This window comes from Caloenas nicobarica, chromosome 17, assembly GCF_036013445.1.
Source record: "Caloenas nicobarica isolate bCalNic1 chromosome 17, bCalNic1.hap1, whole genome shotgun sequence".
NCBI classification, from domain to species: Eukaryota; Metazoa; Chordata; class Aves; order Columbiformes; family Columbidae; genus Caloenas; species Caloenas nicobarica.
In genome coordinates, this window is record NC_088261.1 from 3,067,879 (window position 1) to 3,092,113 (window position 24,235).

General features: G+C 38.8%; 1 protein-coding gene and 1 long non-coding RNA gene across 3 annotated transcripts in view; both read right to left on the reverse strand.

Moving 5' to 3' along the window:
* Positions 1 to 24,235, reverse strand: part of PPM1E (protein phosphatase, Mg2+/Mn2+ dependent 1E) — a 59,092-nt gene that overhangs the window by 17,598 nt on the left and 17,259 nt on the right. The window lies entirely within an intron of this gene.
* Positions 1,159 to 6,155, reverse strand: LOC135995818 (uncharacterized). 2 transcript variants are annotated; one of them, XR_010607176.1, is made up of 4 exons: positions 5,849 to 6,155; positions 4,224 to 4,359; positions 3,895 to 4,107; positions 1,159 to 2,877 (listed from the first exon to the last, which is right to left on the reverse strand). It is a non-coding gene; the product is annotated as an uncharacterized LOC135995818 (long non-coding RNA). The 2 variants fall into 2 exon arrangements; XR_010607177.1 differs by having other exon boundaries at positions 4,224 to 4,373.

The following is a 24,235-nucleotide window of genomic DNA, read 5'->3' on the forward strand; positions in this document are numbered from 1 at the left end:
TCCCTGACAAACCAGCCTTTTGGAATTGACTTTTTGGAATGATGCTACTCGAATGTCACCTGACAATACAGGTGATGAAGGGAAACCCTTGAGTATTGTCTTCAACACACTAATTAGACTGAGACCTCAAATTCATTTTCTGCTGCGTAGCAAGTCACTGCTCCCTTCCTCTGGAGGGGTGAGTGCACATGACAGGAGACAGAACCAACAAAATGTAAGCAAAACAAAATAAAAAGGTGGCCTTAGTCTCTTTGATGAGGTACGATGTCATGAAGGCCAGTGTACATTTCAAAAATAAATGGTTGCTGACCACAAACCACTCACAAGCATTTGTGATTTAATGACTGCCACTAAAACACAATTGACACTGAAGGGGTGAATTGTAAAGAATCCAAACTACATAAAACAGCTTCTGCAGAGCTGTTCGGCTGAACAGATTGTCTGTATATTATCTTTGAAACCTAATTCGATGATTCTCTAACTCATTCTCACAATATGGCAGTTCCGAGGTTACTTATATTCCAATCTCTGTGGAGCTGATGCCACCCGCATTAAAGCTGCTTTTAAAATGACAGGAGTCGTCTGCTGTAACATGAACAACCCTTAAAAACTCAAGATGAATCTTCCAGCAGCTGAAAGCCAAATTACTGCAAGAAATTGAATTCCCAGAAGTGACTGTGTGATAGTTTTCTTCACTACATCAGAGAATTGAAGACACAAAGTTTGCTGTTGACAATCATATTCCAGGACTGGAGTCCTTCACAGCCCTATTATATCCATCTGTTATTAAAAGTAAACCTGGACTCGGAAGGAATGCAAAAGGAAACCATTTTATTATAGAAATGGACCAGAATCCATCAACTTCAGTTACAACAGTGAGACGTTGAGGATGTATCTTTATAGGGGTCTCCCCCACCTAAATCAGAACCTTTTCTATCCAAGTGGCAAGATTCTGAGGGACTGGACAGTTTTTAATTAAATTTTAGTTACTGCTATAAAATGCATTTTACAAAATTATAAAAATGTTATTATAGAATTTTAAAAATACTAGCAAGCCACCTATGTGACTGACATTTGTTATAAAGCCTAGATCTCTAGGGCTCACCTATGAAAAAGCAAGCACATAGTAAAAAGAAAAAAAAATGTATTTACCCTCTCATTAATTAATCAAAATAAAGAAAATTTATTGGAGTAATCCATGCATGTGACTTTCAGGAATTTATACTGGGATGAAAGATCCTTCTGGTTTTGTTGCTATTGTTTTACTGGATTACCCTGCGCGTTTACCGGGTGCATTCTCTATTCCAACAGAAATACTCAGCGTTGGAGTGATGAGCGTACCTTGGAACCAGAGCCTTCCGACTGCCATTCCAAAAACCTGTCACTGCCTAATTAGCATCGCCATGTCTGGAGCGGTAACAAAGCCCACATTGACGTAAGGTGCACGCTGACCTGAAGAAATACATTTCTTAACTGGAAACCCAATGTCAACACCAGTTACCTCATGGTGAGTGTCTCTCAGACTGTGGCCCGTTTAAAAGCTCTCCAGGACATTAAAAATGTCATTGATTTTTCTCTCTTTGGCTCTCAGTCAATTTGGAAGTCAGCATAATTCAATATCTTTCTACTAGGTCCATTAGCAAAGAAAGGAATCCATGCTTCAATCTGTGCTGCCTTATTGGAAAAAGTAATTTAATTTTACATCTGAAAGTGTGCCAACATCAGCATAAAACTGTACACAGTATACATAAAATTTAATTTATAAATCCTGTACTTTGTCAAGCCAGAATGAGATGCTGTCTAAAATCAATGTGTGTCCAAACTTACTCTGAAGATACTTACATATATTCTTTTTATTTCAGGGATTTTATATTCTAGTTGGAGTTCTCGATGACTTCTCTTACTACAAAATGTTAATGTAGAAAAGTTCATGTTGCAGAAAACTTTGTTACAGCGCGCACGTGTTTGCCCTAAAAGTTCAGGCATATCACTTACTTACTGATACATCTCCTATTTTTCCTCTCTGTTAAAAATAAACTTCCATCGATGCTTCCCTTAACCTGAAGAGATATACCATAGAAATTTGATGTGTCCAGAAATAAAAGTTAAATAAGAATCGCCCAATGCAGAGCATCTGTTCTATTTCAGATCAGATTAACATGCTGAAGTCCTCCGATTACTAGTCAAAAAGAAAAATGTATTGTGCTGTTATAGTTAATGACTTAATTTCAAACAAATGAAACAAAATGCTGCACAGCTGCACATACCACTCTCTTCATTTATAGCTCTACTGCAGATCATCATTGAGGCAAATAATTGTAAAATGACTTATTTTAAAAAGGGTGAAGACAATGAATTGGCAGTGCCCATTCAAATGAGCAGCGTTCAGTGACCACACAGAGCTAGTTCCCCAATAACTGTGCTTGTATTGTAATATTTGTTTTCACGTAAAGGAGAAAAAATAAAAGCTGCAGGCCAGGATTTTCAAAAGACATTTGATCACTTCTTTCAACCCATTGAACAAATACAAAATATAAGGCAAAACACACCCCAGAAGATTTATGACCACTGAGTCAGCAGAGAATGTTCTCTCGCTCCTGTGAAACGCAGTTCATCATACAAATGGCTTGGGTGTTTATGCCAGATGTAAGATTAGATAATTAGTCATCTGAGTCCTGGATGTCAACTCTTTTGTGATACAAAATTTATTCCAAATGCACCATTTATAATCAGTTGACTTGCAAAAGCGTTCTGGTGTTACACAGTAATACATCTTATGATGTACAGCCAAGTCTCTGCCGCTCCGCAGCGACGTTCCGGTTCTGCTGCAGCGATACCCCGCCTGCTCTTACCCCTTCCAACAACTTCAGTTTTTGTCTGCAAAATAGGGATAATGATATTGACCTCTGGAAAGCGATTTCAACTCTAATGATGAACAGTCCCAAGGAGGGCCAGATATTATTAATTAACCCTAAACCAGGAATGGAACGAGAGAACAGCAATTCGCTTTCCCTGATCACAGGAAAACGCTGCTGCTCTTTTACCTGTTTGTCTTGAGCAGGACATGCAAGATAATCAAATTAAAAGCAAACACAAAAGACTACACAGTACCTTTAAAAATAATTTTACAGACAAACATACAAGTAGATTCAAACATTATACAGTGGGGCAAATGAAGATTTTATTGGAAACTCAATTTCAAAATCACTGACATTGATGCAGACAGAACAAGATACCGGTGGGTAAATGGGGCTTTAAGATCAGGGCTTGTGCTCTGTCAAAGGAATAAACCTTAACTCACTCCGGAAAGATCAAATCCTAATTCCCACTGTCACTTGTCCTTTGCAGAACTGCGAACAACATTGGCGGGTTTAGGGGTTTAGGTTTTTTCTTTACAGGACAATCAAAATGTTTTAGCTATTCTGTTTCGCATTAAAGTCCCTAATGCATTCTGTTCTACTGAGCCACATGGTTATTTCAGTCATTCTTAATAAATAACAGTTGCCAGTAGTAGTTAAGCCAACAGATCTGAATTATTTATAGTGTTGAGGAACAGAACGGCAGATAAAATGCATTAGGGCTTTCGGTTGCTCTTGCCTGAATGACACAATGGCAGCCTTTGGACGTTTTTCCACAGACTATAAAATATTCTGCTTCCAATCCTGGTTTAAAAGATTTCCTAAAGAGACAGCAGCCAAACCTACTACTATCTATCTTCAATAATCACATTCGTGAAAGCAGGTAAGAGAGAGTCTCCTAAATACAGTCCATTAAAAAAAAAAAAAAAAAAAAGGCATAGACTTTGATTTGATTGAACAGGTCACATTCAAACTGCTATTTAGTATTATTAACCAGAACTTAATTATTTAGATGTTATTTAGCATGGCTTTATACCTTCCAGTTAATGATCTCAAAGCATCTCATAGTGTTGAACTCAGCGTTTCTCTTCTCCTTTGCCTACAATCCCTCCTCCTCTCAGCTGGGAATAAAGCAGAGATCTTCACTTTACAACAGGAAATCCAACGTCACATTCAAGGGTGGAACATCGAAATCCCAAGTCCTGTCTCTCCTCTATGCCTCTTTTTTAAGAGATCACTTCATGAAACACTGAACACAAAAAAGAACCAACAGGATGGAAATTATCCTGACAATACTCGACAAATTATGTTGAACACAGTAGTTGAGTTTATGCTCTTTGTGACTTAAAAGATGCATTCAAATACCTGTCTTGATTGACGGCCGGGATAATGTGCCTCTGCTGAGCTATGTCTGGGTAGAAATTTGGGGGAAGGTCTTGTTTTCCCACCTGGTGTTGATATCACAGGGTTCTGCACTGGTGATCCTCACCGTCCACAGTCACTGCACAGGGAGAACTGTGCCCACAAACAACAAGGAGAGATTTACACTCCAGTGCTGCCGAGAGAAGAACTGGGGGAGTAGTTGTAGCAACATAAGCTTAAACCAAACAGTTTTCCTTTTATAGTTCACCTTCCGCTTTCTATGCGGATCTATTTACGGCAGGAAATGCTGCAAATTGTAGCATCTCTAAGGAGTAAAATTTAAAAAAGAAAACCTGGAGAGGCCAAAAAAAAAAAATTCAAAAAACCCAATCTGACCAAATACTAAAGAAACAGGGTGGGGAAATCCCACTTCCAGGCCATGCCAGGTTGTTAAGGCATCTGAACCTGGTTTCATCGCGTTAGGTTGTAGTAATGAGGACCCAAACTGTCCCGCAGGCTCAAGCGACGGGGATCCCTGCGCTCAGCTCCTCACTCCACCAGTTCAGAGGCTGATTTAAAAACCTGTGCCCTGGTTTTACTGTTGTATTGAAGCTGCCGTGTGTCACAGGGGTGACCACGCTCAGAAGATGAAGAATGTGGCTTTTGCTGTGGGTAAAGCCGGTCCTGAGCCTGCGTGCCGTACGGCTCGCCTGCAGTGTGCAGCTATATATAGCTCTTTCTGCGCAGAAAGGCTGTATGAATTGATTCGGAAGAAGCTGAGGGGTTTGAACAAGTCTGCGGTGCTGTAGCCTCTTCTCCCATTCTGAAAAGTATGGTGAATTATTTAAAACTTGGAAAACATGTCCTAAAATTATTTCCAGCACTGTTTAAAACCAAACCTGTGTACACATTCAAATCACTGTTATAAAGTCAACTGAAAATAAGAGCTGTCACCTCCTACAGCTGTGACATTACAAAGTAAATCTCGCAAGATTATAGACGTTGTTTCTCTGCCATCAGCTTTTCAATACAACGCAAATTTTACCTGCCCATTCACCAAAATTTGGGGCTTTGTTTATGCAAAATAATCAGTTTTTTCCTAAAAATCTTATTTGTTCCATTTTATTTTGTATGAGTAATGGTGGATTAACAGATTCAGTTCACCCACCTCAGAGGCAATAACGCTGCCCCCAACCACGCAGTTCGTGGAAGAATAACCCAACATCTCTTCTTTCTCTCTAACCCCCCCGCCAAGAAGATTGTGATCTTTTCCTGTAAGTTTATTATTAAACCCATGATCTCTTCAGAAGACAGATGAGCTCTAAATATAAGGAAGAATCTGTTACACAATACCGCGAGAAAGGAGGCAGCACTCCACAGCCTGTAGACAACACAAGCTCGAGTGAAATAAAGGTGGAAGAGGGATGAAAATCTGTGTTATTGTCTCGCTTTTGCCCAGTGCCTGGACTTAAATCCACCCAGCGTATAGTCAAACATACAGCAGAATATGGAATCATGTAATACATACATGCGTAAAACTTAGGGGTTTTTTTATTTCTATGGAAGAGAAACAAATGCAAACAAGCAACATTATCTGGAAGTTAATTCAGGATCTGGCAAAAACTTACTGGGATCAGAAGACGTGTTCCTCAAACACCACAGAACTTGTTTGAAGCTCCGTGACCCGAGATTGTAAATAATAGAGGAGTGAGGACTGAGTCAGCCAGTGATGAGTGGGATAAAGCTGCTTCCAACGGAGCAGACTCACAGCCATAATCAGGTAAGGGAGTTACTGAGGACTCACACTATCAATTACACACTAATACATATTCAGAGAGCCAGTGATATGCAGACAGAAAGACTATGAAATCAAAACATCAATAAAAAAATAAGGAACTTTTGGAGACAAATTATTATCTTCCATATCTACAGTGCTTTATACATCCCCAAATGATTTAGAGTCTAAAAATAAATGATTACTTCTACCAAGCGCTGACATACAAGCTACCTTGGATGAAAACCAGCAAATTGCTAACCATGGATAGAAACATTACACAACTGTTTTGAACAAACAGCAAAAAACAGACTATGTAGAAAAAAACAGCGGGAATCTATACAGGAATTGAGGTTATCCAAGCTAAAATTTAATCAGAATAATGTGAATATCATCTTGATTTTCTACACCTATGATTGTATTTGCAATAAAAATGAGAATGGTTAGAATCATCTGACTACCTTGGTATCTCATCCCCCAATCTACATCATCCTTCTCTCACCATTCTTTAGCATTAAACTGAGACACTGACTTGAAGAAAAAACTCAACATCTGTAGCTGAAATACATATATACAAGTGTGCTTAAATATGAACAACCACAGACTCCTTGGGAAAAGGAAGAGGGAGGATTATGAAAAGAGGCAGAAGATCGAAGGTCACACAAAAGCCTGTAGCTAAACCAAAAAGACATTGTTAAAACACTGCATCCAGTAACATTTCAAAAATAACATATGTGATCAATTCTGCCCCCAAAACACACAGCTGGTACTAACTGTACCAATGATAGTGGCCGTGAAAAATGAAAGAAAGAGGCCTCTGAAAGGCACAGTTCTGGACCAAGGGTAGCAGTAAACTAGAATAATAATTATGTAATCACAAAAGAACAAATTCAGGAGGAGGCAATCAAGCAGAGATTAAATACAAGTATGTTTTCTTAGTAGGAACGGAGAATTCTGTGAAGGAGCTTAGACAGACCATGAGAAGAGCCATGAGAGCATGAAGATTTTTAACTGTCGACAAAGCACCAAATGTAAAAAAAGAAAATAAAATCTGTATTCTAAATCCACACTGAAATAGAGCAATGAATTCTGTTTGTTGGATGTAGCTGTAACAGACTGCTACTAGCAGGCAATTGGATCTATCAGAAGTACAGTCAGGCGGCACAAAAATTGCCTCAAGGGCAGAGAGTTTTCAAATACAAACCCAGGTGGTGCACCTACATGAGTGAGCTTTTTAATGATGCACGGAGTCAACATAAAAGACACAACCGCGATTGGTAAGATTGAAAAATAATATACCAAGAAAAAAAAAATATTAGGAACACCAGCTGAGCTCAGAGATAACACGGGAAAAGTTGCTGTTAAAACAAGATTTAAGTCGTAATAACACAGCGGCAGTAAATTGGGAGATGCAACGTGATAGGAGACTGAGCACTGCTCCCAGTTCTGCATCTGACAAATGACACTTCTGCCAGTAAATCATTTAATCTCTACCCATCCATCCATCCAGATGTCAAATAGGTTTATTGCCTTATGACTTTAGAAGAGTACTGTGAAATTTAATTCATTAATACCTGGAAACTATATTTTAATCCTTGGATGGAAGGTGCTGGGAAAGGACACTGTATTACAAAATTAAGACTACCTAATAAAATATGATCGTATTTAGTCCAGTGAACTCCTCATCTGTCTCTCGTTTCAGTTCCACAGCACTTTGTGACCTTCTCATTTCTCTGTCTCATGTTAGTGGGACAAGACGGGGTCACAAACCAGAATATCAGTGCTGGCCGTGGGATGGACCATTAGCAGTTGCTGCCGCAATATACACAGAATGTAGGAAGAATCTAACTTCATCCATGGGGTCACAGATATTATTCGAAAGTCTTATGCTAAAAAGTACTGTAACAAGCAGATGGAGAACTACAGGGGGTATGAAAGAGTAATCTAGATCCAGATCTTTCCTGAAGTTACCGAGAATGAAAAGTTAGGGGCTTGATTTGGCATGAAGACAGTAAAAATTTCCAGCAATGCAAATGAAGCGCCTTGTGTAATTAAACTCAACTATTCCCTTTAGTATGAGGGGAAAAAACCAAAACCCAACTTCCAAAAATCGTTTCAAGTGTAAAATATTGCAGATTTTTACACCTGCAGAAGAAAAGGCATGTTCAGTCCTACACTGTCTATAATGATTACAAATACATTCATTAGCTTTGCTTTTCTATTTCAAAACTAAAATCCTAATTCAAATTAGATTAATAAACTGTAACAATATGAAATAAGGAGGAATGCAAAGGCAGCAATATGAACGCCTCAGGGATCAGGGGAATGAAACAAGTACAATATGTTACAGCTTTGTTATAAAACAATAATGGACTGGTGACAAAAATCTCACCCTTTTATCAAAACTCTGTGTTTTCTAATATTCAACCTGTTCTTTTTGATCAAGGCTGGTTACATAATAAGCAGCCACGCCACTTTTTTGCTGAAATCACGCATTTGATTTATAGATTTTTATCAGTACAAAGGACAGCAAGAAAATCAGTTAATTCCCAAATGAATTATAGCAAGGTTCAAGCCTTAGCACTGATACACTTCCATAGGGGCTAGAGGGCAGTAAAAGAAAATGCTTATGACAATAAAATAGAGATATAAGTAACCACGAAACAAAGAAAGGGAAAACAATGCCCAGAAGAATGCGAATCCACCTGGTGCTGCTGTTCGGAGCCAGGAAGATCCCGCTTGTACCCACAGGGACAGCCTGTGGGAGCAGCTCGGAAAAATCCAATAAGGAAAACTGCCCCACTCCCCTGTTTCTAGCTATACATTAATTCTTGATGTTTAGCGTAGCTTGTCAAGAACAATGCGGCGCTGCACAATTCTTCACGAGTCTCTTTGCCTCTTAGCTGTGAGTCACCGTGATCTCAGGAAAAAAGTGAGCTGAATTTAGACAACACGGAAGGGGAAATCGCCTATTTTCTTAAGCTTTCTGATCCAGGGGGCTACATTCTAATTTTGTTTTAATGCTTCATTTCTCTCATCTTCCCCTATTTTCTTAAACAAAACTATGAAAATGTCATTAATCTTCACTAGGCGGCATCGCAGGAAACAATCACAGTCCTGGGCATGAGGGAAAGGGGTTTCCACGTTTGATGGAGGAGTTTCCATCGGTGCTACGCCCCCTCTCCCGCAGGAACCACGGGGAGGAACAAAGGAGATTCCGGCAGAATTCTCCCTCCTGCAGAATGTGCGGCCCCAATCTGCTTGGCAAGAAGGAAAATGGAAAAACTGCAACCAAATATTAGCATTTATAGCAATTTCTTCAATAGAGATCCAGTCTTGTTAGAAAGGAAACGTCTGTTTCACTAGCAAACTTCGTTTAGGCTGGAAAAGGAGGAGTATACATGCCCTTTTTAGTGCATGTGTTGAGTTTAATGTGATCTCAATCGAAAACAATAGCAAATCTTACTGATTTTAACACCTCAGTGATCAAAGCTTTTCACTGACGTCTAGTAGCAGTTATGAAAGGTTTGCAAGGAAGGGAATAATAGTGTACAGTAAGACACGTCTGAGTAACTCTTCAGGTTTAGATATCTGCAAAACCTTACCAAAAAAGAAAGAAAGAAAAAAAAAATTAACAGAATGATTGAGATTAATTTGCATACTTGCTACTACAATAATTAAAGACATCTTTCTTATCATGCAAATGTCTCAGGCATTTCATTCATAAGGGAGATTGACATGCAGATATATTTTACTTCCGAATTAGAAAGAATTTCTCTTTCATTGCAGCTGCTCTCCAAAATTTATTAAAGGAAAACAGGGAGAAAGACTGATAAGAAACAGTAACATTGTCAGGACTGCAGAAACTCCTACATCCTGTATCCCCCACAGCCTGCAATATGGCATCAAGACGGTAGAAATAATCAGACTTTTCCTCCTCTCCATCGTTATCTTTTCCTCTCCCACATCCCACCCCAAAGTTCAGGCACAGGCAACACAAACTCCTCCGCTCACACCTCTGCTTTGTGTTGCCCACGTCTGACGAGCTGATGATTAATGAGGACGACCTCCCAACATTGTTGGGAATGATTTCCTCCAAAAGGGACTGTTGTGGCGTGAAGGTGCAGAAAAAGACAAGAAATGTCTAATGGTCAGAAATTAGAGGGAAAAAAAAAAGTCCTGGCTGTACTACAGCATGTTCCAATATCCAGTCTATATGTATTTGCTTCAAAGTTTCACTATTGGAAATAAAATGCCTGTTGAAGTACAGTATTTTAAGGAAATCTAAAGCAGCAACCAATTTAAAAAAAAAAAAAAAGGTAAGCTAATTTCTCACTACATTTATTTAATATTATGTTGTTTCCTGGTGAAACCCTCAGTAAGTGGGAGTACTCAGGGAGACACTTAAATTTACATAAATTTGAGACAGAAAAAGGCTCTCAGACTGAGTCCGTTGCACTGCATGGATGGGATTGAGTCTTCCAGTGGAAGTTCCATCAGCCCCCAGACAGACACAGTGCTCGGTCTGGGCAAAATGCATAATTTAACTTCAGAGTATGTTCTTAAAGTCATTCCACTGCCCTCTCCTTTATACCATTAGCACAATATTTCAAGGTTGTTCATGCATAATATGTAAACTCTAAGTTACAATTTTACCTTGCTTTTAAACAAATAAAACATACATAAGCCCATTCTATCCGTGCCGCATAAATTTTAAACACCACTACGTGCCATTGCTGATAACCTGATTTCACCTCTCTTAAAGGGGACGGTACACATATCGGAGCAACACTCACTAGTTAATATAACTCAATATAAAAAGAAAAAAAATTAAAATAGAGTAATTTATTTAAAAGTTCTGCTAGACTCGATATAGTGCACCATCATACAGTGGAACAGACAATGAGTACTTACGATTTTTTCCCCTTATGGCCAGTAAATTCAAACCTTAGTAACTCTTTTACGAGAAACTTCATCTGCTGAAGACCGAGGTGAGGCCTAAGCCACTCACCAGAAGATATCAGGATTCTCAGCTTGGCAAATGCAGAAGAGATTTAAAAGAATCATCCATTTGCTTTTTTGGCACAAAAAACCCCAATGCTCCATGATCAGTTTCTGTGTGTAAGAGACTCAGGATAGAAATAGCAAGGAGCACGCACGAGAACGTTGTTGAAAAGAGTTCCCTAAAAGAACAGATCGAAGCTGGCAGAACAAAATTCAAACGTGCACCACGATTTTCACATCAAGACGACTCCTTTGCAAGGCGTATTCTTTCAGCCATTCCGACATTTTTACTGGTTATAATTTAACCTCCCTTTGGGGAAGAAATTTTTTTAAAAAAGACATTCAGATTTTAAGAGAAAAATGTAAGATCAAAGTATGAAGAATTTGGAGGCTGTAATAAAAATCAGCAGATGGTTGAGGAGGGAATGCACGCCCCAGTTCACTGCTGGGCCCCCGTTCCGTGCCAGCAGAGCCCTCCAGTGAATCCCAGCCTGCAAACACTCTGGCATCACGTATTACCCTACAAATAAAGGCCTTAGTTTAAAAAACACAAATGTTAGAGGGCAGCAATTGGAGAGCAGTGAGAATGATCAAAAGTTTGGAAAATGTTACCCACGAATAAATGATGATGCATAAGTAAACGTTACAATTCACATGTGAAACAATGAGGCAGATGAAGACATTATATTGTTTTCTGGTGAATGAGGAAGAGAAAAACAATATTGGAAAACAATTACAGAAGAAGTTCAGGTTGGGTGGTAAGAAAAACTTTCCACCTGTAACTAAAATCCCCAAGAACTGGAATAGCCTGCACAAGGAGGCTGCGGGATCTCTGCTGCCAGGAATTTAGAGACGAGGTCAGAAAAGTACCTCTCAGGGTAGGGTTTCGATTTAGCTCGTTCTACCTTGAGGCAGAAGGATGGACTACATGACCTCCTGAGCTGCTTTTCAGCCCTATTTTCTATGGGTTTTCTATTCTATTAAAACCACGCGAAATTTCCCTTAGCTCTTTTCCTGAAAAGGAAGGAGGGTAATTCAAGAGACACAGCATCTCCAGAGCACAGCCCTTATTAATTAACCTCATAACGTAACCGGCAGTAACAGTGTGCGATGCCGTGTGCCCCTCCAGCGCCTGCCCTACATAACTGTGTCTTCTGGCTACGGAATGTAGAGCTTGATCACAAAGATATTGGTGTGTCCTGACTCTCGCTGAAATCAATGGGAGTTTAGGGAACTAATTAAGAATTGTAATCAGGCCCTTAGTCCAAAGCAATAGAAAGGCGTCGCTTTAGAATCAGATTAGTTACTTTATCAGTCAAAACAGGCACCAAATAATATATTGACTGCCTGAGGAAGATGCATCTTTCTCTCCGGCCCAGACCCTGCTCTGTCTCACGTTTCCATTTAACACCCACGGAAAGAGAAACCAACTCTCTACCAAAGCAAAATCTACCAGGCATTTACACTGGCGATAACATTTTTGGGTTGTTCCTCAGTCGGGTTTGCTCATTTTCCGGCTGTAAAAAGATGCAAGACTGTGAAGAACCAACCCTTGTACATCTGTCTGTAAAAAAATGATATTCTTGGCCTATCCACTGTTCTCATCCCAGCTGGTGATAATCAGAACCCAGAGACTTAATTAATGTACCTTTCAATAAGGCTTTAATTTTATTTTTGTTCTTTCCGCTGCAAATGCTCATGATCAGAGGGTCACTTTAAGCACAGAATTCAATTTAATTATACTCACAGGCATTTTTATCATTAAACAGGTCAACTTATTAAAAAAAAAAAAATCTTGCTTATGAATAATGGAAAGCCTGGCAGGCAATCCAGAAGAGTTTCACTCGGAAAGCTCTCACATCCATTTGTTTGGATTTGTTTACTAAGCACTGGGCAAAGTCCCACTGAATGAATATGACGGCATTAACTGAAACCACATCTAATATTTAATTCTAAGTGGATTTTAATGCTGACTTATTGACTGTTTTCATGGGAATATTTACCAGTATTTGTAAACTGGACTATTATCTGCTAGTAAAAGCAGGGAATGAGAAAACCAATGCAAAAGGTCATTGACTGAGGAGGGGACTGTGTGTTCCTGAACTGAATCTGGCAAAGTCCTTCCCAAGTTGCAGAATTATTTTATACAATCAGGTCCATTCTTCAGATAGGATAGGATTCCTTTGCAGATAGGACGTTGCTTTAATTACATGCCAGGGAGGATGTCTCTGATGGACTATCCTCATGTGAACTAGATCTAAAATAAAAATCCATGCTGTTCATGAAAGACTTGATGTGCAAGGTAGAAGACAGTAAAAATTCTGGAGAAGTAACATTCGGCACAGCCGAGAACAGGTCTCCTGGAAAATTATTTTCATGTTTAACTATTACACCTCCGTACTTAACTTGGGTCTTCTCGAAGTGATCTTTCTGCATCTTTTTAGTTATATTCTGCATGTAACTATGCATTAACATGATTTCTGTATGTTGTTTATAAGGCTAAGTAGCCAAGTAATTATACATACTATGTATTTGTATATACCCTTCCTTTATACTCCCCATTTTCTTTAACTTTTTGTTTTCTCATAGCTCAGGAGGCCTAGAACTTATTTATTCATCTATTTATTTAACAGTATGGTCAATACTAATTTGAAAACTAGCTGTTACTTTTAAACACCTGCATGCATAAAAAAGTATCAATTCAGTTATTTGAAGCTAAAGTCTTAAAAAGGAAATTACACAAGAGGATGCGATGCACAAGTTAAAGTTTTTACTGATTTCAACTACAAAAGTTTAAGTTGATCTTTACGTCCTTACGAGACGGAAATCAAACGGCAGTGACAAAGGCAGACAGATGCTCTTCTCGAAGCAGTTGCTTCGAGTTATTTCCTTTGCACCCACCATCTCACGTCCTCAAGTGTCTCCTCTAATAGATCCACAACATTCCCCTTCAGCTGACACGGTTACTGTCCTGTCCAGACTAGAAAGAGCTGCAGATTTGCCTGTAACAGGTTCATCTACTGCTCTCTGATGATCTATTTTTGCTCAGATGATTCAATTTAATATGTTCCTACAGTGTACAAGGCTGACCTAAGTTTTTTTAACTTCTGACCTAAGGAATAACATTACTTTTATTAGTCATAAAAATTTCCAAGACCTAGGTTCATATGGAAACAAACCTGAAGTCCAGTGAAAAAAACATTCAAAACACGCAAACTTGCTTCTGCGATATAAGTTGCACTGAAGTGGCACTAAAATATGCTTAATAGTCTCCAATTAGGTCTCATACAGCTTACATTAATTTTCCAGGTATTAGGCATTTGTTCATTGTATGTTCGGACATAATATCAGCGATATTTCAGATTATAACTTAGAATTTAAAAAAGAAGGCTCCTTATACTTTCCGGAATTTGAAAGATTGGAATTATTTCATTAGTCGGAGTGAGAGTGAATTTGCAAACTTAGCTGCATATAAGAAATTACCTTCACTCCAGTCAGTGGATACCTTGGACTTATCCTTGAATTCTTTTAGAACCACATTTTTATCAGCAAAAATGCTTTCAAGCAAATCAAGATTCCTTTGAAAGTTCTGGAATATCACACTTTGCTATTCGCAGGTTTTGACCATTCTTGCAAACAGAATATCTAAGGAACGTTTTGATACCTACCCATTCCTCCCTTCTTGTCTCTGTTACAGTGGTACAGCGCTTGGTTATTTAACGGGAATTCTCTATATTAATTTGTCGTCTTTTTTTGTAACCAGTCTTAAAAAATTCCTGAGGCAGCTTCGTAAATAGGGTCCCCACAAAGAAATGACACAGTGTACAAACAAACCAGAACACTACTTGCTGCTTTTGCCACCTCCTCACTCCTTGCATGCTGCTCTCCGCTTGTGCCTCATCCCCCATGCAACTCTCCTTCCGTTCGTGCATCGCTCCTTCTGCAACTCCATGGATCCGTTTGCCAAATGACGGTGACCAGAATCCTAATCATGTCTTCTCTGTCATTCAGCACGTCCGAAGACACCGTTCCTGTCACCTCTGTGCTGAGCCAGCATGCAAAGTCAAGCTGCTTGGAGGCACAAGACAAAGGTTGAATGGGATAAAGGAGCAGCAAAAGCAAAGCACAAACAATGGATGATGGTGACAGCGGTGTGGGGAAACTGGAATCGAAGGGCTTAACACACACTGGCAATGCTTTCGCTCCAGTCCCATGTGAATGTACAGAAATGCACTGGTTCTTATTAGAAGTCTCAGTATCTGGACTATCATTTCTTGTATTCCAGTGGAATTTCAAATGACGGCTACTGCGCACAGCAGAAGATGCTCCCTGACCCCAAGAACCTACAATTTAAATATTTAAATTGTCAGTCAATGGGAGAGGAAAGAAGGGCAAGAGAAGTATTAATTGCATGAAAAGAATAATGATTTGCCACTCAGGTTAGTTCCACAGTTTGGGGGGTAAATTTCTATTTAAATATTGTTTATATTATTATGAAATTAGGACAGATAACAAAACACGAAGAAATGTAGGGCAAAAAAAGGGAGACAGAGCAGCTTTCAAAGAGAGGCCTAAGCCATATCAAAATAAGCAGCACTCAGAACGATAAGCTTTTCTAATGAAATATTAGTCTTGTTGCCACATACATCAATCCCCTTCATTTAGGGAAAGGAACCGTGGGGCAATACCCAGAATGCAAATTGCTCTCAATGCAAAGGCAGCTGCAAAACAGAGAATGAGCTGATTTGACACGTGCTAAAGAAATCCATCAATCGTACAGGAAATATTTATGTTTTCAAGTCAGAATACTAGTCCTGAAAAACAAAGTATCTGCATAAATTCCTCATCATACTTCCAGACTTTCAGCCACAATACAACTATTTCCATGAAAAATGTGATTATACAATTTCATATGTGTGTGTTAACAATCCGTGTATAATGTAAGACACATCCCACATGAAGAGATCTACAAAATGCCATTCAGGTAACATGAAGCATATTTCAAGCTGACACTAGAGCACTTACTAAAAAATGTTACATTGTGGTTTATATCATGCAATAGTGGTAGATATAGCCTGTAAACACTCAACAATTTCTTCCTATTAAATCTGAGTGCTTCTTTTAAAAAAGCAAATTATTTGGGATGCTTCTTTTAATGGAAATTTAGAAAAAATAGACAATATCTAATCTTAAAGTTTACTGAATTTCTGTTACTACAACAACATGTGAAAACCTTTATCCTGTTGAGGACATCTGTAGCTATTTTTACATGCAACAGCTGGATTTGCCAGTCTGAATTTCACTCATAAGAAAAGGTGTTTTATTTGCTGTCTTTGCATAAGCTTTTAATATAATGAAAATCTCAGAGTCCAGCAGGCTCAAGAGCTGAATAATCTCTGCTATAAAACACATATTACAGGGTAAAATTGTAAAATGAGGAACAATCTGATTAGAAGCAGTGAGAGTGTCCCACTCCCCCCATGCACACACACCTCCTCCTCCTCCTCCTCCTCCTCCCTCCAGGTCTGGCACTGGAACAACGAGGGTACAACAAGTCTTTAGAAATGAGATCTTTGAGCTCAGGAGACACCACCTTCATACTCTAAATTTGTCCAAAATTTACCAATACAGGAGAGAACCAAGAACCTGACTTGCGATTTCCTGATTTTCCAGAGCATCCAGCTCTGACACCCAAATACCTGTAAAAATGTAACAGCGAACTACTCTCATCTTCCTCTACAAAAGCTTCTCATACAATAAAAACAGCAAATAAAACCAGTGATGAACGTGCCAATTTCTCCAAAACAAGACAAACAGCTGAGCTATCTCAGCACCTTGCAGAATTAGGCCGTGTGTAATTTTGTTCCCAAATCATAGGTAACTGTAAGGCTGGAAATAGCAATTAGGAGCTCTGGTCACAATCATACATAAAACAGAGATCAGACAACTAGGCAATATAAAAGTGACGTCTAGAGAACACAATTCTATTTCAAACCTCCCCTTTATACTGTGCAGCAATATCTTTATTATTATTGCGACATAATTTAGAATATAATATCATTCTAATGAATTACTGAAGTGAATTGTTCATTCCCCATGAGGATTAGTAAAGAATGAATTATATCTTAATGCTTATTAGAAACCACTTCTGCCATATACAGGAGGGCTTTGCAGAGCCTGGTGAAACCCGCAGGCAGAGACCAGGCTCCAGTGGTGCAAAGTCTTTCAGAGTATCAGGAGTCACAAAAGGCTACGTGGATTCCCGAAAAATTCTCTCCCGCTGTTTCCAAAAAGATCTGTTACTTATAAACTGAAATCACAAGCAAAAAATAGCAAACAGACTCCAGTGGGATGTTGGAAATGTGCAGTGCGTACATTATACAAAGGTAATAACTGCATATGTGCCTGGTGCACATGGATTACAAGAATAATATTTGCTTTATTTTCCAGGCACGAAAGAGGAGGGCATGACATTTTGTGAACAGGGTCCTGTATCTTTTTTCTCTCGGTTCTGGTTTTAGCTGTAAATACGTAATTACTGTAAATGCATCCAACGCCTACATCATTTCTAAAACAGCACAGAATTGTTCGTATTGCATCTGCTGATCAATAATTACTAATGTCATGCGGAGACAGGTAAATTGCCAGTGCTTTCGCCTGGGACATTTCACATTCACACAGACGCCTACAGTTTAAGGCAACAGTTAGCAACACAAAAGGCAAAACCAGTCTTATTTTTTTCTTAATAATTTTCTTCCCAGCTGATCGCCTAACATGTTAAAATGGACTACTACATTCTGAAAAAGCTTACTGAGTATGATTTGGATGTCAAGAAGATTTAGAGACCAGTGGTGGACAATAGTTTTGTGGACACTTTCTAAGCTGAATTTATCGGAGAGCTTCCAGAAGAGTATTCTATTACCCAGGAAATATCCAAGAACATGCCTGGTGTTTCTGTTCTTCCCTTGGACAGAATTCCATACTTTGAAGGGTGGCCTTTTTTGCAGACCTACTGGAGCCTATATTTAAGCTGTATGCTGGAGAATCAGACACAGTATTGAACTTAACAGTGATTTCCGTGATGCTTAATATACAACGCACAAAGCAGCACAGAAAGTAGAGACCAAATGGCCCAAGGCAGTAGTTTCTCCACAATTCTCTATAAAGAGCAAGATAACAAAAAAATTAAGAGCAGAGATCTGAAATAAATGAAATCCAATGTCCTGAAATTGTCCTGAGATGTCTGCCAGGATGCCCTGGTAGCTAACTCACTCTCTGAACTCTAAGACTGATGAATGTACCTAGATGCTTTGCTGTCGTTAGTAAGGAAACAAAGAAAAATAACATGGAGAATAAAACTGCCTTGGAATGCAGCCAGGACAAAGCAGAGCACTCCTGCTCCAGGATTCATGATCCATGCGAAGGTTAATCCAAAGGGCCACCAATAAAACTGGAGATGGCAGCGTACTGCGTTGATCCTCAAGATATGCGGCCAACACACACAGCAGAATATACAGAACTCAGAAGTGTGACATGTTGGGCAGCCTACTTGCACAGGATGGAAAGCAACGTATTTATTAGGATATGCCAAAAAACAAGTAGTTCAAGCAACTTCCAGAATTTGAGAATGACCTTGTGTTAATCAGGTTAGCGTGCCCAAGGGAGTGGGAGGGAAATCTCCTTACTTAATAAGATCAGTCTTGATTTTAGAGATAATAGGGACATAATTACAAGTTGGTGAGGATGATGTGACCTCCAACCCATCTTTTCAATCCTCACCTAGAGATACTTACTGCGAGATCATCATCTAGAGATACTTACTAGTGAAAGTGGAAAATAAAATAGAGTAAGGAATAATGATCAGTTCCAAAGTCCAGAGGAGAGGTCCTCAATAACAACTACGATGAATTTCGTGAAACTGAAAGGTAACATCGAAACACCACGAGAAATAAGATCTGCATCCAGTGGAACCTTTCAAAGCATCCTGTTAAAGCAAGACCTCCATCCACTTGCAGCTTGACAGTGTGGTTTACAGCTTTGGCAAACAAAATGAGAACAAAGCGGACAGAAAATGAACTGGCCTTTCTTTGTGGTGACCTCTGTACACAGCACACATCTTCCCAAGTCACCTTCCCAAATAACCAGCCTTTTCTGTCTAGCGTTCGTGTTTACTGAGGCTGCTACAATGTTTTCTGGAAGTAAACTCTCAGCAATCAGTCTTAAGAAACACAATAGGACTTGTTTTTTTGCACAGAGACACATACATCTTTAACTATGCAGGTGCTACCATCTGTTCACGTATTAGAATTGGTACCCACAAAAATCCGTTAGTACAAAGCTCTTTTAGCTACTATAAATACCTTCAGTTTAACATTGTGATAATTTTATGAGAAATATTTAAAAAATAAAAAGCAAGAGCTATGCACAAACATCAGAAAAAATACATCCATATCAACATAGTTTTCCAAATTGGCTTTCCAACTCTAAGTTTATGCTTATTAACCACTTTTTTTTCTTATTAAGGATATGGTGCAAACCAGACACTACGAGATAGAACATAAACATTAATATCGATTTGAACACTATAAAAAATAACTCAGAATTATATACTATCAACTATTCTATTTTTCAATATTTGACATCAAAAGTCAGAGAACTGCAAAGACAGTATCTCTCTCAACAGTGACTGACCTTGAATTAGGCCTCAACTTGGCAGAAAACACTCTGGAATTTCCAGCAGGTAACCAGCGTTATTTAAAGACTATCACCATTCAAAATACCTGAGCGACACGGATCCCATGTGCTGAAATTCTAAAAAGTTACCTTTAATAAACAGTATCAGTTCTTCCTGATCAAAATAACACCAAAACATTACTAAATCTCTTTACTACTATTTTTCCAGATGAACTATTTAACATCAAAAAAAACAGAGGAAAAAAAATATAAGCTATTGATTCAGGATGGCGTTGCTCTCTGTTCACAATTACTGTACGATTCTCAAGCTGAAATCAGAACTTGCTACATAAATTTAACGATATTTAACAAATCCAAGGTTTAAATAAATTTAAAGCAGAAATAGCAACAGAGGATAGCTTAGGGGGGGAAAAAAAAAAAAAATCAATGAAATCCATGAAACTTCTCTGTGTTTTATACTTCGTGTCACAAGTAACCTCTCCAGAGATATATACACACACACACAATTAAATTAACGCTTTCAAACTGACGAGTGTGGTTAAAATAATAAAATTAAGCCCGTTTAATCAGAAAGCACTGCCAAAAGGTGCATCCGCTGCAGTCTGCCACTGGTGCCAAGGCTTGGCCAGCCTGCCTGTTCACATCACGACTTAAGGAGCAGAATCTGAAGCCATCGCCTCCTGCCAAAGCTCAGGAGGTGCTGGCAACTCTGCTCGGTGCTCTCTGGCTGGAGACTGAGTTGCTATGATATATTCCTACAGAATAATAAGAAAAAAAACTGTGGAAAATGTGAAGATCGTGGGCACGTTCCCCGGAAAAAACGTATTTGATTACAGCAAGTCAGAAGCAATGCTGACCTATGAAAACCTTACTAAGAGAAGAGAACTGTTCTTCCCACTGTTGGTTCCAATTTGTACTCATTTCGATATCAATCCAAAAAAAGAGATAAAAGAGGGGAAACAAACCAAGTATTTTGCTGAAAAAATACTAAGGCCCTACAGAAAGAGTTTTTCTGTTGTTATGGAAACACAGAAAGCACAGCCTAGGAAAAAAAAAGTGAATAAAGCAGCAATTTAAACTGCAAATATAAACATGTTCTTGCTTCCTGGAAAAAGTCCTTCCAAAGGATTTTGTTGCTGCTGTGGATCTAAGCAACTGAAAACTACAAATTCTTCCTCACAGAAACACAGATAAAAATTTGAAATCTACTGTAACAAAACCATAAATAGGACAAAGAATAAAAAAAAAGCAGGCAGAGTTATCAAACTGGTATTTTCACACACACAAAGAACAAGTTTGCTGAAAATGCAATAGCTTCAGACACTTGCTGTTTTAAGTAATCAGAGGGGTGAAAAAGGACAGAATTCTGCATTTATCTAGAGAAAAATATTTCTTTGTTCCTCCCCCACATTTGTATTTGCATTGCATACATGTTGAGCAGGTAGCCAAAGGAATAACTCCATTCTCTGAACATAAATGACTTATTGAAAATTGGTTGTTGTTTTACATGAAGCTATGCTGAACATACAGAATAGAATGTAAAAATTTATATTATCTCATAGTCTATAGTCCTTTGCACATTTTTTGACTGAGAACTGTGAACTCAGGCATCTGAGTTGTGCTGACAGCAACAGTAGCCGTTCAGAAAAACACTACACTCTTCATGTATATGCACATGTACACGCATAAACAAAATCAAGCAATATGCACAGAGATGTTACCATCGTAATTATAGAAAGTGACTGAACTGCACCAAACTACGAGGATTAACTTTGGCTTGCTGATTCCATGCACTTGCACACACCTTTAGTTCCAAATACCTGTCAAACTCAATAATATTCTTCATAGAGGAGTAAAACTTAGAAAAAGAAACACAGATCTTATCAAGATCTAATAGGACATTTTGGGGAAAAAATCCAGGTAAAGGAAGATTTGTGATTTTTTTTCAAAATGAAGTATTTTACGTCATTCTGTGAGGACATCCACAGAAAGCCACCCTGTACTTTGCTGATATTCTTTAGCGACACACACACAAAACCAAGTCTCTATATATTTATGAACAGGAAAGTGACAGAATAAAATATTGTCACATCTCTACTTGACCGACTGTATTTCAAGAAATACAGTTTAAAATTCTAACCTGCCATGGAAGACCCTGTTGAAAGTGTCAGTGGCTGCCTGCTCAGGAGCTTTACTGCCAGTTCTGAGACACAAGAAGGATAATTGCAACAAAAAACCCTGGGGGAAATGGTCACACATGTCTTTTCCTTTGGGCCAAGTGTGAGTAGGACTTAAGAAGCACTAAGATGATTTAATATCTCTGTTGATATCCTGTCTGTACTGTGCTTTTATCTTCAGTGCACAAAATCAGTTACAATTTCTACCATAAAATATATAATATACTGATTCATCCCTCATTAAGGATGAAGTACAAGAAACAACATTTGATTGTTGTTTACCTTTCGACATCTGTCGGCCTCTTTCAAATACAGAGATTTGAAAAAAGGGAAGAAACCTCACTAATTGCTCTTAGAGCTGTATGAAGAGTTCAGGCTTTCTGTTTCTGGGCTTTTGTAGGGAAGAGCTATGTTTCAGATGTAGTATGTGTTGCTATGGTAATTATTATTTTACTGAATGATATACATTCAGAACTGATTTCATATTGTCAGACAGCAATTAAACGGATTAGACTGTGTATACTCACAATTCTGAAATATTTCCAATTTGTTTTACATTTTAGGACGTGTGAAAAGCACTGGTCTGTCAGTCCCGGAAAATGAAATACTAATTCAAAGCGCAGCCCAGGCTGCACAGGTTTCCCCTTACCTCCTCAGCGGTCCATTCACAGGCTGGTGCATCTCAGGAGCAGAGATATTACAAGACATTTTAGTGCCTCAAGTCAGACACAGTCTCTCTGGCTCCCCACAGCTCCACCATCTCCTGCTCGTTCTTCTGCTGCACACTTGAAATCTCTCTCTCCAGACGGCTGTAGCAGCAACTACAGTAACTACCAGCAATTGAACATGTTGGCTTCTGTCTTCCATTATTGCAGCACTGGGCAGGAGGAAGTTTTCAGTTGCTAACGACAGAGAAAAAACTACTAAGTGAAGATAAATCACTTTTCCTCATCCTGCAGCCCCTAAGGACAGAAACCACTCTGCACCCACACAGCATCAGCTGCAACCCTGCGTGTGGTTTTGTTATCCAGACACCTGGACAATAGAACCAAAGCATCAAGTACCCGCTCTTATTCGCCAACCTATAATTCATCACTTTTATTCCAGATCCAATGCGTACTTTAGACTGACAGCAACGGTTTCCAGATTTGTCTGGCTGTCTCAAGTATCTACCTGAAGTTGCAGAAACATGAAAGCAGTTGAGAAAGAAAAACAGGAAGCAACATGATTTAATTTTCCTGAGGGATTCTAAGTATCTCAGAGTAACTAGAGAGACAATATTCCTACAAGACAAAAATGATGCTAATATTTGCGTAACCAAAACCACGAAACCCTTTGGAATTTTATTTGCTATGCCTTTGCTTGGCAAAAGAAGAAATTATAGTGGCAAGAATAGAAAATCAAGAGAGCCCAGGCTTGTGCCCGGCTTTGTTACAGGCTTGCTTTGGTAAATCAATCAACTGCAGAATCCCATTTTTCCCCATAAAGCAACAAAAATGAGTCGGGACAGTCAGGGACATAAATTATGAGCCTGAAAGCTCATGGATGAAAAACACTAGAAAAATAAGCAGAATTGTCAGGAAGAAAAGTAGCTGTGCAGCTTCTGAACAAGGGACAATCACCTTTAAAAGAGCAAATTCACTGTCTGCCTTGGTTCTGTAGGCCCATAGCTGGACACACACAAGAATACAGACAAAACAGGGTAAATCTTTAAGCTTCATGGTGAAGACACCTGACAGACATGGAAGAGTAGGGGAAATTATAAGATGTTATTTAATTATCCATATATTTTCTTGGTCATTCTCTCTACCAAGTAAATTATTTTCATAGGTTGACTTATTTCGGTTTGTGGGAGCAAGTCAGTTAAGAGATCAGGAATGAGTCAGCAGTAGAAGGCTGACGGAAACATTAATCTTGAAGAAAGAGCTAAAGGACGAGAGGAAAACAGAATATCATTCAAGATCAGAGAAAATATAATGGGCACAGAAGGTCTGAAAGGTGAACAGATGGATTGCTGCACAAAGAAACATCAGACTGCAAGGAGCTGGTAGAGCACAGGCCACAAAGAAAGAGGAAACAAAATGACTGAAATAAGGTGGAGCCTTGAAAATTAAGATAAAAGTCATTTTGATTCCAAAAGGAGATCATAATTTACCCAAAAAAGGTCATGTCATGGCAACATGACTGGAACAATTGTATAGCATTTGCTGTTTCTCTTAGTGATAAGGAATCAACATAATCCAGCCATTTCAGTAGCGGCATTTCAGACAGTTCACAAAGCATTTGGCGTTCGTTCAGGAAAGTCTTGACTTATCTTTTTCTCCCAGATCCCCACCCTGTGAACAGTGGGGATTTTGTATGTCATC